At 37.6% G+C, this 15,060-nt stretch overlaps 1 protein-coding gene across 2 annotated transcripts in view; it reads left to right on the forward strand.

Annotated features, from left to right (window-relative positions):
• The first annotated feature begins 13,782 nt into the window (after positions 1-13,782).
• Positions 13,783-15,060, forward strand: part of ZNF385B (zinc finger protein 385B) — a 279,989-nt gene continuing 278,711 nt past the window's right edge. Inside the window, exon 1 of one of the 2 annotated variants that reach the window (XM_087949651.1) lies at positions 13,783-13,913. The gene's annotated coding sequence lies outside the window, so the exon portion shown is untranslated. The remainder of the gene's footprint in view (positions 13,914-15,060) is intronic. The other variant, XM_087949650.1, reaches the window with a different exon arrangement.

The raw sequence follows: 15,060 nt of genomic DNA on the forward strand, positions 1-15,060 counted from the left end.
CTGGATGTTGATGATTTAATCATAAAAGATTATTTCTTTAAAAATCTAGTCAGAGCATGAGTATTTTTTCACCCCTGCTGAAAAATATATAATTCTGGTAAGAACTATAGTTGGTATTTTTAAACTATTGCCATTCAGGGTCTGATGTGAGCAGTACTGTCATCAAATCTCTGTATCACAAATCATTTTAAAATGCTTATGAATGTTGAATCAAAATCAAAATATGTAAAAGCAATGCAAAACTTGCTTTCAATTAGCCATGTAAATAACACTACTCTTTAATAATTTCCATGAATACTTGTTAGTAAAGGAACATATGGGTGAACTGTATAATTTAGGGCACTGTAGGAATAGAGCCTGATTAATCTATAGGAATTTGGTAGCATCTTTTCCATTTAAAAAAAAATATTACAAAAGGTGTTTTTGAATTGCAGTTCATTTTATTAGACTCACAGAATGCGGTTTATGCATCCAATGAGGTAAGCTGCAGCTCACAAAAACTTGCCTTTTAATACAGCTTGTTAATTGGAAAAGGTACTGCCAATCTCTATATATTTTAAATATCATTGAGGATAACACAACAAAAGCTACATTTGAAATAGATGACTATAAAAATATATCAACTGTAAATACAAATTTGCACTCCTCAAATTTTTGTTCCCTTTTCTTTCTCAGCCTTTGAATTGTTTTCATTCTTTTAAAGCCACTGAATTGGGTCATGAACAAAGGTCTGTATGGAAAAAGAGATGGGAATTTTGTCCCTTCCTCCTTTCCTCTATTCTCAAGTGGGATATTTGCAGATTCACTTTCCAGATGTGGAATCCCCCCCAAGACCAGGCCAGCGTCATTTATTGAAAACAAGTACAGATCTGGAAAAAGCTCAAACAAATATGAAAGATAATTGGGGAAATGGGTAAACATGGTTTCTTCTGCCCCTACCCTTTCACAATGAGAATTTCTCCTATATCTCACTCTGGAAGTCTGTTTATTTATTTTATATATTTATCAAATTTGTTGTGTAAAAGTTCAGAACATAAATACTAATATTTTACTCTTGTCGGATCAAAGCACAATCTAACCTTTGAATTTGGCAGAAATAACAATTCTGCCTTTCGAATTTGGCAGAAATAACATTTTTGCATAGGCTCAAATCAAAACACATTTTGTATTTCACACAGAATCACAACATTTGGGTTCCAGCCATTTGTCTTCATGCTATTTCAGTGCTTGATTTTGTTGCCACACACTGACTCAGCTGTCTTTGTGAAACTGGAACAAATGTCACACAAATCAATTCAAGATACAAAGATCCAAGAATTGACATCTTTAGCACTCTATGCTATTCAACCCACCCAGGTTTTTGTTTTAAATTCACATACATATCACATCTATTTTGGAAACTATTTTGTTTTTTCAATATTTTGCAGGAGTCTCTTGAAGAATCAGTCCAAACATAGTGTATTTGTCACAGCATTAAAAATATTTCCTATTTCCTCTGCCCCTTATTTTCAATTTTTTAAAAATTGGATTTCTCTCTAATATTTTTAATTGGAAATGATTAGGCTTATTATTATTCCTTTAATATTTATTAAAATTAAGAGTCAATTTTAAAATATCTGTACTTTATAAATGACTAATGAGGGATTTTAATCCCTGCTGTCCATGTGTTAATCGAGTTGCAACTCTGGAATACATTTTTCCTGGTTTGCAACTTGCGCATCTCTCAACATTTCTCGGGAACTCTGGCAATCCACATGAAGGAAAAGACTATTCTTTGGGAACTACTAACTTTCCATTTGAAATGCAGAACTTTCTTGCCCCTGAAGACCTCCAAAGCAAAATATTTCCCGGAGCTTTTCAGACTAAAGAAGTGCTTTAAACAACTGCTGGTTTTTGCTTGAGAATTTCCAATATTTGGTCTCTATTATATTTAACAAATTTTGCAAAGCCATATTTTAAATGTTTTTTTAAAAATAGAAGTTTTTGCAGTACATTAACCCTGAATATTTTAGTTTACTTCTTTTCTGAATCTAATTATATTCATTTAATTAAAAGGATGGTATGATTTTTACCTTAGATAAGCTTTTGTTAGTTAAAGCAGTGATTTGTCACTGCATTTCCTTTTTTACATCTGCAACTCTGAACATTTCAGCTTGTACTGTTCCACTCCTATAGCAGTTTTCTTTAATCATGACAGATTAAAGCATTTCTTGTCTATTGTCAGACAAGAACCCAGCCACAACTTTGTTGCCAGAACATATAAAGTGGCTACTACCTTCATATACTTGATTGAATGGATTTGTGCCTGCCACAAATTGAGAAAACTCTCAGCAGGACATGCATCCTACTAAGCATAATTTGTTTAAAAAACTACAGTTGGCTGAGCTTTAATAATATGCTGGATTAAAGATTTTGGGTTACAAATCTCAATTCAAACAGAATTCAAATCAAACAGAGTATATTATCTCTTAATGCACAGTGTGTGTGTTCTTTCAAATGTCTACAATAAGTGTAGGAGAAATAAGCTTTCTTGGGTTTTTTTTAAATATGTTTTGCTTCTCATCCAAGAAGCTTCTTCAGCTCTGAGAAGCTCAGCACTGAAGAAGCTTCTTGGTTGAGAAGCAAAACATCTTCAAAGAGAAACGAAGTCCAATTGCCTTTTGAAAAAGCACCTTTGGGACAAATATGACCTGGATGACTGAGAATCTCCATAGACATTTAAGAGAAACAAAATTGATCCATAAAAATATCTTAGTACTGTATGATATTTTATAACCATTTGTGGTCCATTTATGGCTCAGTATATTTAATCTTTTAAAAATGAATATGGAAACCAATTTTCCATTACAAAATAAAAAATTGGCCAGATTCTCATTTCATCAGACTAAGTTCCATTTAGCGTAACAAAGGTTGAATTACCTTGCTTACCATCAGCTATTTCAATATGAGCGACTACACCCAAATGCCATGAATCAGCTATGTTCAACTGTGTGTCAGCTGTGGTTTATATAAATACTCTAAATAGGATGCCTGGAAGTGGGTTTAGTCTGGCCAAGTGAATATAACCTTGCACCTGACTGTAAACCAACTGTTTACTGTAAACTCTTGTTTAGATTGATGCCCCTTTATTCTCCATGGGTTTTTTTTTCTCCCAAAAAATATTCAAATGGAATTAAACATTTCTTCATATCCTCATCTAAACACAGTCCTAAAAAGGCCCAACTATGGATTTTGTTTATTTTTCCTTATAGATTAATATGGTTATTTTTGTTTCTGAATTACTTAAGCAATATTGTACAAATATATACGTGTATATAGGTAAAAACAAATAGTGGACATTTATGGGCTGTGGAGTTCCCCACTTAATTTACATCTCAAAAGAGTTGGAATATTATGTAGATACCCTTCATATTTAAGAATGCAGGATATTGATATTCTATTTTATAATAGAATAAATAGATTCCTATAATATGAGTTCAGGTTAACCAAATTAAGGAATTACTAGCAATAGCACTTAGACATATATACTGCTCATAGTGCTTTACTGCACTCTGAGCGGTTTACAATGTCAGCATATTTTCCCCAACAATCTGGGTCCTCATTTTACCAATCTCGGAAGGATGGAAAGCTGAGTCAATGTTGTGCTGGTCAGAATCGAATTCCTAGCTGTGGGAAGAGTTAGCCTGCAATACTGCATTCTAACCACTGTGCACCAGGGCTGTATGTTTAATGTTCTTTCTGGTCAGAGAATCAAGAAGAATTGTGTAAAGGCAGCAATTTTATACATCCTTAGATTGCATCTAGAGATCAGGGTTAACTGTGCAGATGTGTATTGTTCTTTAATGCTTTATAGCATTGGCTTTTTGAACCATATATGTATGACTTTCAGAGACTTTCTCCTACATTACTATATTTTTATATCTTGTCCAAGAATAATATTATAGTAAGATAATTGGAGGTGTATGCAAACTTCAAGAGGGGTCTTAGCCTTCAATATACCCGTGGCAGTGTATGCCACATTCTCCAATTTCCCTTGCTTGATTATAAATGTGGCAAAGGGAAATTATTGGTTTGCATATAAAGGACAGAAAATTATAACTAGAGGTTACTTCATTCTGTTTGCCTGTATAATCTAAATGATTTGGTTCTATACTATTTATAGCAAATCTTATTTCCATAAATGCAATGCTTTGATGATTTTATACACACACACACGAAACAGGCACGTAGGAAAAGAGAAGTCCTTGAAGTTATGGTATGTTCTGCCCTAGTTGAATTGACCATTTTTCAAGGACAGCTGCACAGTCACTGTTAATTTATAAAATTGTTATGAAATTGCCTTTCTGAAGAACAAGATGAATGCCAATTTTAACTCCAGTTGGGACTTTCAAAATCAATTTCTCACTTTTTCAAGACTTAATTTCTAAAATGGGGACTGCTAAGCTTGCTGATGCTGTGGAAATCTTTATCCATGAATCCCAGATAAATTGAAAGTATGATTGCTACTCAGTGGCTGAAAGAACACATCTGGCGTACACACTCACCTTTATTACCTCTCTGGCTTAAAGGCACAATCAGTTACATCTACAAGGTAAAATAGGAGGGGCTACTCATTCTTTTCCCAATATCATTTACCATTTGCTAATGTGGACTTCACTAAAGGACTCAGGTATCCTATGAATGGAGTGTTCTGCCCAATCTTATATACTGTAGTGGAATTAAAACTACAGCTAGAAATATTCACAATTCTTCCTATCTAGCTAGCTACTAGATACATTTTGAAGACATGAAAATTCTCTAGAGTGGATTTTGGGAGGCATATGATAAATGAATTTGTGGCATGGTGGCCTATATATATATATATATATGATAGGTGAAGGATGTAAGTGGAATTTCGCTATAAAATGCAGCAGTCCATTTTTGTAGTTAGATGGACTGATGTTTGCTTCAGTTCTGGATCTGAGCTTAAGAAAAAATTAAGAATGCTTCCCTCCAAAGCCAAAAGCTATTTTCAGAACAGAGGGGAAGCACTGCCCAGAATGGCCATTTGGAAAGAGAGATTACGCATCAGACTTTTGTGGAGACTTTGGTACCTAGTGCCTAAAGTGCTATTTTTATCTTTCAAACATGGATCCAACACTTTTCTGGAAAAGTGCTAGACCCATGTTTAAAAAATAGGAGCAGCACTCTCTCAAGCGTGCTAATTCTGTTCTGCTCTAAAAGACAATTTAAATCACAAAAGACATCTGGGTTTTGCCCGCGGTGTGTCTTGCTCGCTCTGTCAACCTTGGAAGTATTAATTTTTTCCCCTGTTGCTTCTGCAACTGTGAGGTAGCTTTTTAAAAAAATAAAATGGATGATGTCACTTGTATGATTTTTGAGGATTATGCATGAGCACAACTGCCAATACTCACAGGATCCATATTATACAGCTGCAATCCCAGCAGCCATTTACAACTACTTGTCACTCTTGGGGGTGATGAAAGCCCCATTTTGCTTAGCCCATTCTGGCTTTGGCAATGCTAGATGCTGTGCTGATGGCTGAGGAGCCAAAATACAACTGTGCCGTTTAGCATCTCTGCTCTAGCAAGTGATTTTTCCGTGACCACTCAGTTCCACATCCCTCATTAGTCTTAGAGTGCTGCACTGATGATCACTCGGGCAACTGTATCCACCATGTTGTGCTATAGAGTTATGTTGTGTTATGATGTATTGCAGTGTGCGCAACCATGGCTTCTCTTGTTTCCCAAACAAAATTAGTAGGGCTGTTCTCTTCTCTGCTCATTGTTGGAAGCTTGGAGAATAACCTAATTCAAAAATAGGAAGTGGGTCGAGTTCTTCTTTGTAGTGGCCATTTCTGACCACCGCTGCAACCGCCTTCGGGAAAGGGAGTAATGGCCAGCTGGAGAGGAGAGATGAGGCTCTCCTCAACCCTACAGGCAGTCTCCCCCCTCTTCACCACCTCTACGGGGTGGCTTAGCCCCGAAACCAACCGGCTCGGGCGCTCCAGCGGCGAGCACGGATCGAAGCCTCGGAGAGACGAGGTTTTGGTCTGTCGCCGAAGAAGCTCAAACCAGAAGATAAAAAGAGAAAGTTTTGGTTGACCAGGTCAAACAGCAAAAGCAACAAATAAGGTACCCTGGAATTTAAACTTAACAACATTGTTCCCAAAGAAGATTTTGAAGCTGCGAAGGAGAGAGAGAAGGGAAAGGATTAGGTTTTTTTTTCTTCCCTTCCTCATACTGACAGCTAAGAGACTTAAGCAAGAAACTTAAAAAAAAATCCACTTTGACATTAATAGGCATCTAAGCTGAAGATAAAAGTCAAAGGGATAAATAAAGATTTCTGGACATTTAAAAGTTTTTAAAAGCTGGAAAGGAGAAAAAAAGAAGAATACAAGGGCAGGATCTGGAAAAATGGAGGAGACTGCCTGGAATTAAGGAATGGAACTGTAATTAAAAGGAACTTACAGTGAACTTTTAACAAGATTCCTCAAAGATACATTTTAATGGAAACTTGGTAACAAAATAATAGAACCCCAGGAAGAGAAAGTGGAAAAAAGAAGCAAGTAGAAACAGCCTTGGATTATTTGGATTACTTGGTGATTTTTGGTTTTGCGTCTAGATGACTAAAATTAACTGGGTGGTTGTTTAAAAGTTTTTAAAATGGTATCACTCTTAGAAGAACTGAAAATGGAACTTAAAAAATGGAAAGAAGACGCACAAGAAGGGAGAAGTTCTTTTGGCTTCGTGTTTCAATTCTTAGAAATGGTGATCTAGAACTATGAGAAGCAACAAGAAACGCTTGCAGAACAAGAAGATTGGGACAAAGAAGAAGCTATCTTTAATGATCAAATAATTTTAAGTGGGGGGAAGAAAAGGGGGAAAGAGAGTGAAAGGTTTAAGATTAGAAAAAACAACCAAAAAGAAGAACAATTTGAAAGATGTATAATATTAGAAAGCAACAGAAGAGGGGATTACAGATGAGAGACTTAGAAGTAGAGAGACGGGGGGGGGGGGGGAAAAAGGGGAGGGAGAAGAAGAGGGGGAAGAAGGCAAGGAAAAGAAGTTGTAAAAGACAGAAACAAGAAATGGAGAAACGGAAAAGATATAAGGAACCATAAGTTTGTTTAGAGATAATGGGTGAAAATGTAATTGTAAAAGGGATTCTGCAAAGGTACATAAGATAGCTTTGTTATATTACAAATAGAAATAACTTTAGAAAATATGATGATGGATAAAATATTTATTGTAATGCAGTGGGATGTTTGTTAATAAATAAATGAATTAAAATTATTGAGAGAATTAAAAGGGAACATTTTTAATTATTAGGAATGATTTATAAAAATATAAGTGAGAAATATAGGGGAAAAAAGAATTAACTATGGAAAGTTTATAAGTGTTCCCAAGGAAGTATGATATTCAATTGAAAAAAAATGTTAAAGATGTTAAGATTTTAATGCATATTAATGATAGAATTGAATTAGAATGGAATGTGTTTTATTTACATATATATATATATATATATATATATATATATATATATAATTTTTTTCTTTTTAAGAATATAGTGTCTATTTTAAGAATGTACCAAGCAGAATTCGATTGGAAGTTATGTATTATATTGAATGCTATAATCTTAAAGTTATACATTGAAGCTTAAATGAGAGCTTGAATGGATAAAATTAAAGGATATAAAGGTGTCATACTCTAATTGGTAACTACAGGGAAAAATTTGCTTAATAAGAAAAGATAATGTGAAATTGTAACAGGACAGACAAAAGTATAAATATAATGATTTGAACTGAGATAATTAAAACAAAGTTGAGAAAATTAGAAGAGGGGAAAAACTACGTAGAAAATATAAAATGGTAATAAGATATGGAATAGAATATAAAAATGAGCATGAAATTGAGTTTTGTGTCTGTATGAAGAATTGATAACCTGGGACCATGCTATTTTCAAAAAAGATGTTTTATTTGTATTTTGTTTTTGTGAAAACCCAAATAAAATTTTCAAAAAAAAAAAAAAAAAAAGGAAGTGGGGAGATGCCAGTATAAAAGGAAATCAGAGATCAGGAGTGAGAAGGCAAATTTGGAAAATAAATGGTTGCAAGTAGGGCTGGCCCATGAAGAGGGAAAGGATGTCCAAATTGGCCAACATGTCTAAAATACACTTAACCTCTTCTCCATGGTAATATTACACACCTTAAAACTGTGGTAAGACAGGGTCAGATTACTGTCACTGGGAAATTGGTCTTATTCCAATACTCAGAATGACAATGGAAAGCAACCTAAATCATCGGCTGAGCCCAAAATGAGCCCAAATTCATTGGTCAAGTTAATAAAATGATATAAACTGTTAGTGGGTAAAGGGCTTAAGAGGTTGTGATTTGGGCAAAGCTGCCAGTGTCCCTTATAAGTAAATACTTTTTTCCCCCTTTTACTTCTGCATTCAGAATATTTAGGTGTAGGGGAAACATGATTGTGATCACTGTGTCTCACTGAGAACAGATCAAAGATCAATCATTTTCACATGAACTATTAAACAAGAGGTCATGTCTTGTTATTAATGGAATTGTAAACAGCATATGAAGTGATTGTTCATGCTATTAAATAAAACTAGTTTTCCAAAAGCACAGATTGAAGTACAATGGAAGTGTTATGCAATCAGTGCTAAAGTGCCTTTCTTTTCTATTTTAGAGTTATCAACAAAAAAAAAATAGCGTAGTGTTTTTCTGCCACTTATAAACACATCTTCTAGCCAGCTTAAATATTTATCTGGCTAGTTTAATTCCAATTCAGCTTGATTGTGTTCTACTCCGTGACTTATTTAACAGTTCTCTGACTTAATTTAAAAGGGTATTTACAAAACTAATTACTATCCTCAAAGATTTTTGCTCCTTTGTATATATATAAAAATTATTATAGTATTAAAAGTTGAGAAACAATCTTCTTACTCTAGGCAGAAAGCAGATAAATTTTTAATTTCATGGATTTTGAAATGTCTTGAACAATTCCTTGAAAGGAAAAAAAGTATTAAACCACTTATTTATTTAAAATATTTATATGCTTCTTTTCCAAAATAGTTCTAATATCAACCCCACAGCCATGTGATCAAAATTCATGTGCTTAGCAAATTGCATGTAGTTAAAATAGTTGCAGTGTTCCAAGGTTCTGGGCTTGTCATATGCAATATTCCTAGAGAGCTTCTGGCAAGCAAAGTCAATGGGAGAAACCAGATTCACTTAATATCCAAATGGTTCATTTAATCGCAGTAATTCGCTTAACAACCATGGTAAAAATGGGGTGTGACTCACTTAACAACTACCTTGCTTAGCAATGAAAATTTTGGGCTCAATTGTATGTTGAGGGTGACTTGTATCAAAACTAGTGCTAGAAGCTTATGTAATTCTCATTTTCTCTTCCTGCTCTCCATAGGAGCCCAGAAGGCCATAATGAACAGCACGGGCAATGTATACTGTAATAGAATAGAATAGAATTCTTTTTATTGGCCAAGGAATTTGTCTTGGTGCAAATGCTCTCAGTATACATAAAAGAAAAGATACATTCTTCAAGAGTCAAGAATCATAAGGTACAACACTTAATAATAGTCATAGGGTACAATAAGCAATCAAATCATACAAAGAAACAGTCAATATAGATCGTAAGGATACAAGTGACAAAGTTACACTCATACAGTCACAAGTGGGATGGGTGATAAGGAGTGATGAGAAGGTTAATAGTAATAGTAGTACAGACTTTGTAAATAGTTGGACAGTGTTGAGGGAATTATTTGTTTAGCAGAGTGATGGCGTTCAGGAAAAAACTGTTTTTGTGTCTAGTTCTGGTGTGCAGTGCTCTATAGCGTCGTTTTGAGGGAAGGAGTTGAAACAGTTTATGTCAGGGATGTGAGGGGTCCGTAAATATTTTCACAGCCCTCTTTTTGTCTTGTGCAGTATACAGGTCCTCAATTGAAGGCAGGTGGGTAGTAATTGTTTTTTCTGCAGTCCTAATTATCCTCTGAAGTCTGTGTCTGTCCTGTTGGGTTACAGAACGAAACCAGACAGTTATAGAGGTGCAGATGATAGACTCAATAATTCCTCTGTAGAACTGTATCAGCAGTTCCTTGGGCAGTTTGAGCTGAGTTGGCACAGAAAGAACATTCTTTGTTGTGCTTTTTTGATGATGTTTTTGATGTTAGGTGTCCATTTTAGGTCATGTGATATAATAGAACCCAGAAATTTGAAGGTCTCTACTGTTGATACTGTGTTGTCTAGTATTGTAAGAGGTGGTAGTATGTGGGTGTTTCTTCTAAAGTCTATACCATTTCTACGGTTTTGAGTGTGTTCAGTTCCAGATTGTTCCGGTTATACCACGAGGCAAGTTGTACAACCTCCTGTCTGTATGTGGATTTGTAATTGTCTCGAACGAGACCAATCACTGTTATGTCATCTACAAACTTCAGTATTTTAACAGATGGATCGTTTGAGATGCAGTCATTGGTATATAGGGAGAAGTGGAGAAAGCACACAGCCTTGGGAGGCCCCTGTGCTAATTGTACAGGTATCAGATGTGATTCCGCCTAGCTTCACCTCTGCTTCCTGTCTGTTAGGAAGCTTATGATCCACTTACATGTGTGTTCAGGTACCGATAGCTGGTTTAATTTAGTTAGAAGAATGTCTGGAATGATGGTATTGAATGCTTAACTGAAGTCTACAAAGAGGACTTTTGCATAGGTATTTGGAGATTCAAGGTATTGTAGGATGTAGTGCAGAGCCATATTAATAGCATCATCTGTCCATCTATTTGCTTGGTATGCAAACTGTGTGGGATCTAACAGCGGATCCGTGATGGTTTTCAGCTGGGACAGTACTAGCCTTTCAAAGATTTTCATAACTACAGATGTTAGAACAACTGGTCTGTAGTCATTCAGTTCCTTGATGGAGGGCTTCTTTGGCACTGGGATGATTAGTAGAGCGTTTGAAGCAAGAAGGAACATGGCACATCTCTAGTGATTTATTGAAGATTCGGGTGAAGATAGGAGGCAATTGCTCAGCCCAGACTTTTAAGCAAGGAGTTATCTTGTCTTGCCCTGGTGCTTTTCCTGGCTTTTGTCTGTGAAATAGATCTTGCACTTCTTTTTCTGTGATCACCAAAGATTGTGAATCAAATGGATTGGGGTCAGCTGTAGGACGCTTGGCTGTTGTTGGTGTGCTTGAGATGGAGATAGCTGGCTATAGTTTCCTTTCAAACCTGCAGTAAAACACATTCAGGTCATCTGCTAGTTGTTGATTTCCTTCTGCCTGGGAAGGAGGTTTGCTGTAGCCAGTGATGATTTTAAGAGTTTTCCACATGTTTGCTGGTTCATTTGCTGAGAACTTATTCATTAACTTTTCACAGTAGCTTCTTTTTGCTGCTCTGATCTCTCGTTAATATGTTTCTGGCCTGATTGTATAGCATTCTGTCACCTTTTCTGTAGGCTTCTTCTTTGGAATGACATAGCTGCTTAAGTTTAGCTGTGAATCGAGGTTTATTGTTACTATATATTTGCAGGTTCCTTGCTGGTACACACTGGAAGAGGAGAATCCAAATCTCACAAAGGCAGAAACTACATGTTTGCATATCATACAAATAATTTGCGTGGAAATGGTTTAGAATCAAATGAGAGTTGTAATATATCTTAAAAACCAATCTTTTATCTAGTGAAGTCCACCAGATGGGTTGGGACTCCAATGACAGAGTTGCCAACCAGCATAGCCATTAGCACAGTTTCACAGAAGCCAGTGCGGTGTGGTGCAACTGATTCCAAGCAAAAATGATGATCAAATTAGTCATACATTTAAATACTTGGATTTGTAAGAGTTTTGTCATTCAATAAACTGTACAGCATGTTTTCCTCTCAGTGTTTATCTGTGCCCTGCTCTTCCTGCTTTCAATTTTTCATCCTGTGTTGGAGAAAGTATAAACAAAATACTATATTATGTGATATTTTAAAATGCTTTTATTGTAATATAAATAAAAGTCAAATATTTTCTGAATACTACCAGCAGTACTATTACTACTATGATTTGGAGCATTAAGCTGACATGGACTTCACAGAAGTTTTAAGATATTATCTAGTGGCTTCTTGAAAATATGAGCATGCCACTAGAATAAGTATATTCAAGACTAGGATGCATATAAATTTTTTTTGTTAGCACGCTTAAACATTATTTTTGTCAGATATCATTTTTAATCACATTCTTATAAGCATTGGAAAATATTGATAGCACATGTTCTATTTTTGCCATGAGAAACATTATTGGTAAAACCAGTATATTTTCTTATTCTTCCATCGTTTACCTTAGATATAATCCCATTTACTGAAAATCATGTTATGCTCTGTTTTATTACCGTTAATATTTTGAAATGGTTTAACAGGCTTTCTGTTCATTTAACATTTCTCTGAAGGATCCTAACATTAGTGAAAGTGATATGAAGCAGTGCAAACATAGGGCCCAATCCAATTAAAAATTAACCAAACCAGAATTCAATCTTTTTTATTTGGGAGCTCAATGACAAGTTATTTGCTCTTTATTTCCTGAAAAACAACTGGCATTGGAGCAAAACTTTTTTTAGGCTGGGAGCTGATAGTAAATACTTTTTTTGTTTTTTAATCTTGTCAGTTCACTTATACTCGCCCAATAACTTCCTGAGTAATCTGAAGTACTGTAAAGTGTATTTCAGTATTACAGCTCCCTGACTTTTCTTATATGAACTGAACACAGAATGTCTCAATAAAATGTCTACATTGAGCAGCAATTGCTCTTAGGCATTTTATTCAGGAGTTTTTCAAAGCCATATGTAGTGATTGTAGGAACAAAATACGTAAAACATGAATGTTACCTCCAGGCCTTTCCAAATTCACACTGAATATACAAAGGTTTTCCTCAAGGCTGTTCAGCATAGCTTGATTTAATAAAAGTAGATCACAGATATCAACATACATTTCTTTGCTGTTGCTTTAATAATATTTTTAACATTTAAATATAATAATCTTAATATAAATCTATTTCCCGTTGACATGTTAGTGATGAGGATTCAGAAAGGATTGCTAATTCAGCTGGGTGTCTTTGCAAAAACAGTAACAACAACAACAGTGAATGTGGATGATGTCCCATTTTCATCTGAAAAACTGACCTCTGATTTTCTATAGAAGTGCTCAAATCTGAAGATTGTCTCCTTTGGATTTTCTAATGGGAGGGAAAGAGCGTCTTCCCAAAATGGACCTCTCTCTTTGTGCACCGAAGCAAATGTATCTATTCTGCTCACTTAAAGGCTTGCCGATCGATAGATCTGCAAGACGAGGGAAATCAATTCATTTTCCACGAGAGGAAACCCGCGAAGGTGAGTAGCTTTTGAAGTCGGGATCGCTGAATCCTGAAGCTGAACTACTGCGGGGTATAAAGAGCGCGCTTCCTCGGCCTTACAACTAGGGCTTAAGAAAAAGTTACGAGAATCCAGTGTCAAAACCGCCATTTAGGTCACCCATAGAAATTAGAGGCTAAGCCCCTCCGCCTCGCCACCTCTCTCTTTCTCTCTACCGAGACTCGTTTCGTACAAGAGTTTTAGGCGCACCAAAGAAACTGCAAACGGCCGCACTCGCGCGCGCGCTTCACCTGGCTGCCTTAAAGGGTCGTTTAGGGCCACGTCGGGCGCATGCGCGCGGCGGCTATCTCGCCGGTCCCGCGCCGCTGTGGTCCAGGGTTGCGCCACCGCTCGGCCGGCTGTTAGAAAGAAGAAGAAGAGGACTGAAGAAGAAGAAGAGGAAGCTTCTCGGGAAAGCGCGCGCTCAGCCAAACCGTCCGGGCGCCCATGGAAGAAGGCGCTGCACTTCCTTCCAAAGGCGGTCGCCTGCCGTGCCTCGGGCGAGGTAAGAAGCTTCAGGCGGGACGGTTTGAGCGCCGGGCTCCGGTCCCAAAGCGGAAACCCCGCGGGGGTGGTTTAAAAAAAAAAGTCTCTCGATCGGCTGCGAAGTTTGAGCGGTCCTTGAGTCGCTCAAGGGGGCGGCGGCGGAGGGGGGGCGCTCGGCGTTCAGGCGCGCCTTTTTTTTTTGCTGGCCGGCCTGCCTTGCGGAACAGAGGCACCCCTGACGTGAGGCGGCTTTCTCCGAAACAGCCTCGCGTGTCGATTCCAGGGGGCTCATTCATACGTACCGCCTGGCCTGTGGCAAAAAGGTGGGGGGAGTCTCGAGGCTTGCGAGCGAGCGTTTGAGCCGCTTGAGGCGAGCCTTAGAGAGAAGCCCGAGCAGCAGCGTCTCGGAAGCGGCAGCAACAGCAGCAGCAGGTTTGCTGAAGAGGCGAGCTTTTCCCAAGCCAGGCTGCTGACCGCGCGTTTGGGTGGCGTTGATTTTGGGCATCTCGGAGGCGGCAGCAGCAGCAGCAGCAGCAGGTTTCCTGAAGAGGCGAGCTTTTCCGTGCAGGGCATCTTCCTTTGGAAACAAACTATGGTGTTGTTGTTGTTTTTTTGGTGAGTGTGTGTGAGTGCGTAAAAGCCGCTTCCCTTCCTTGCCTCGCGTGTTTAGAGCCAGGGCTTGCAGCTGGGTGAAATGGAGCGCGGGTTCTCTGCGTGCAGGCACAACCATTTCCCATCCTCTTCCCTCAGGATCTCTCCTTCAGTTCAGTTTCGCTGTTGCAGGCAGATGTGAGGTTGTGGAAAAGCCGTTTTCTCGGTTTCTCTAAATAGGTCAAGGTTTTAGGAGCGTGGCGCAAACTATCCGTGCCGTTGAAAAGTATGCGGGCAACAAATGACTTGGCTTCCTCGGTGGGTTAAACAGCGATCCATCCACCGGGGCTTGAGCTGGGAGAACTATACTATACTTGGTTTCCCTTAACCCATGATCTGCTTCTTGTCACAACAGCCACATTGGCAGCAAGTGGTGCTGCCCCTATTTGCAGAGCACAGGGGATGGGTTGCCGGCTTCCCTCCCTCTTCTTTTCCTTTCCCTTCCCTGTCACCCATCAGTGGGAAAGTACCACCAGTCACTTTCTTTAATCTGAGATGGAACTGGAAGTGCATGT

Source organism: Notechis scutatus, chromosome 1, assembly GCF_049901735.1.
Source record: "Notechis scutatus isolate UNSWTSFEM ecotype Mainland chromosome 1, rNotScu1.2, whole genome shotgun sequence".
Classification (NCBI taxonomy): domain Eukaryota; kingdom Metazoa; phylum Chordata; class Lepidosauria; order Squamata; family Elapidae; genus Notechis; species Notechis scutatus.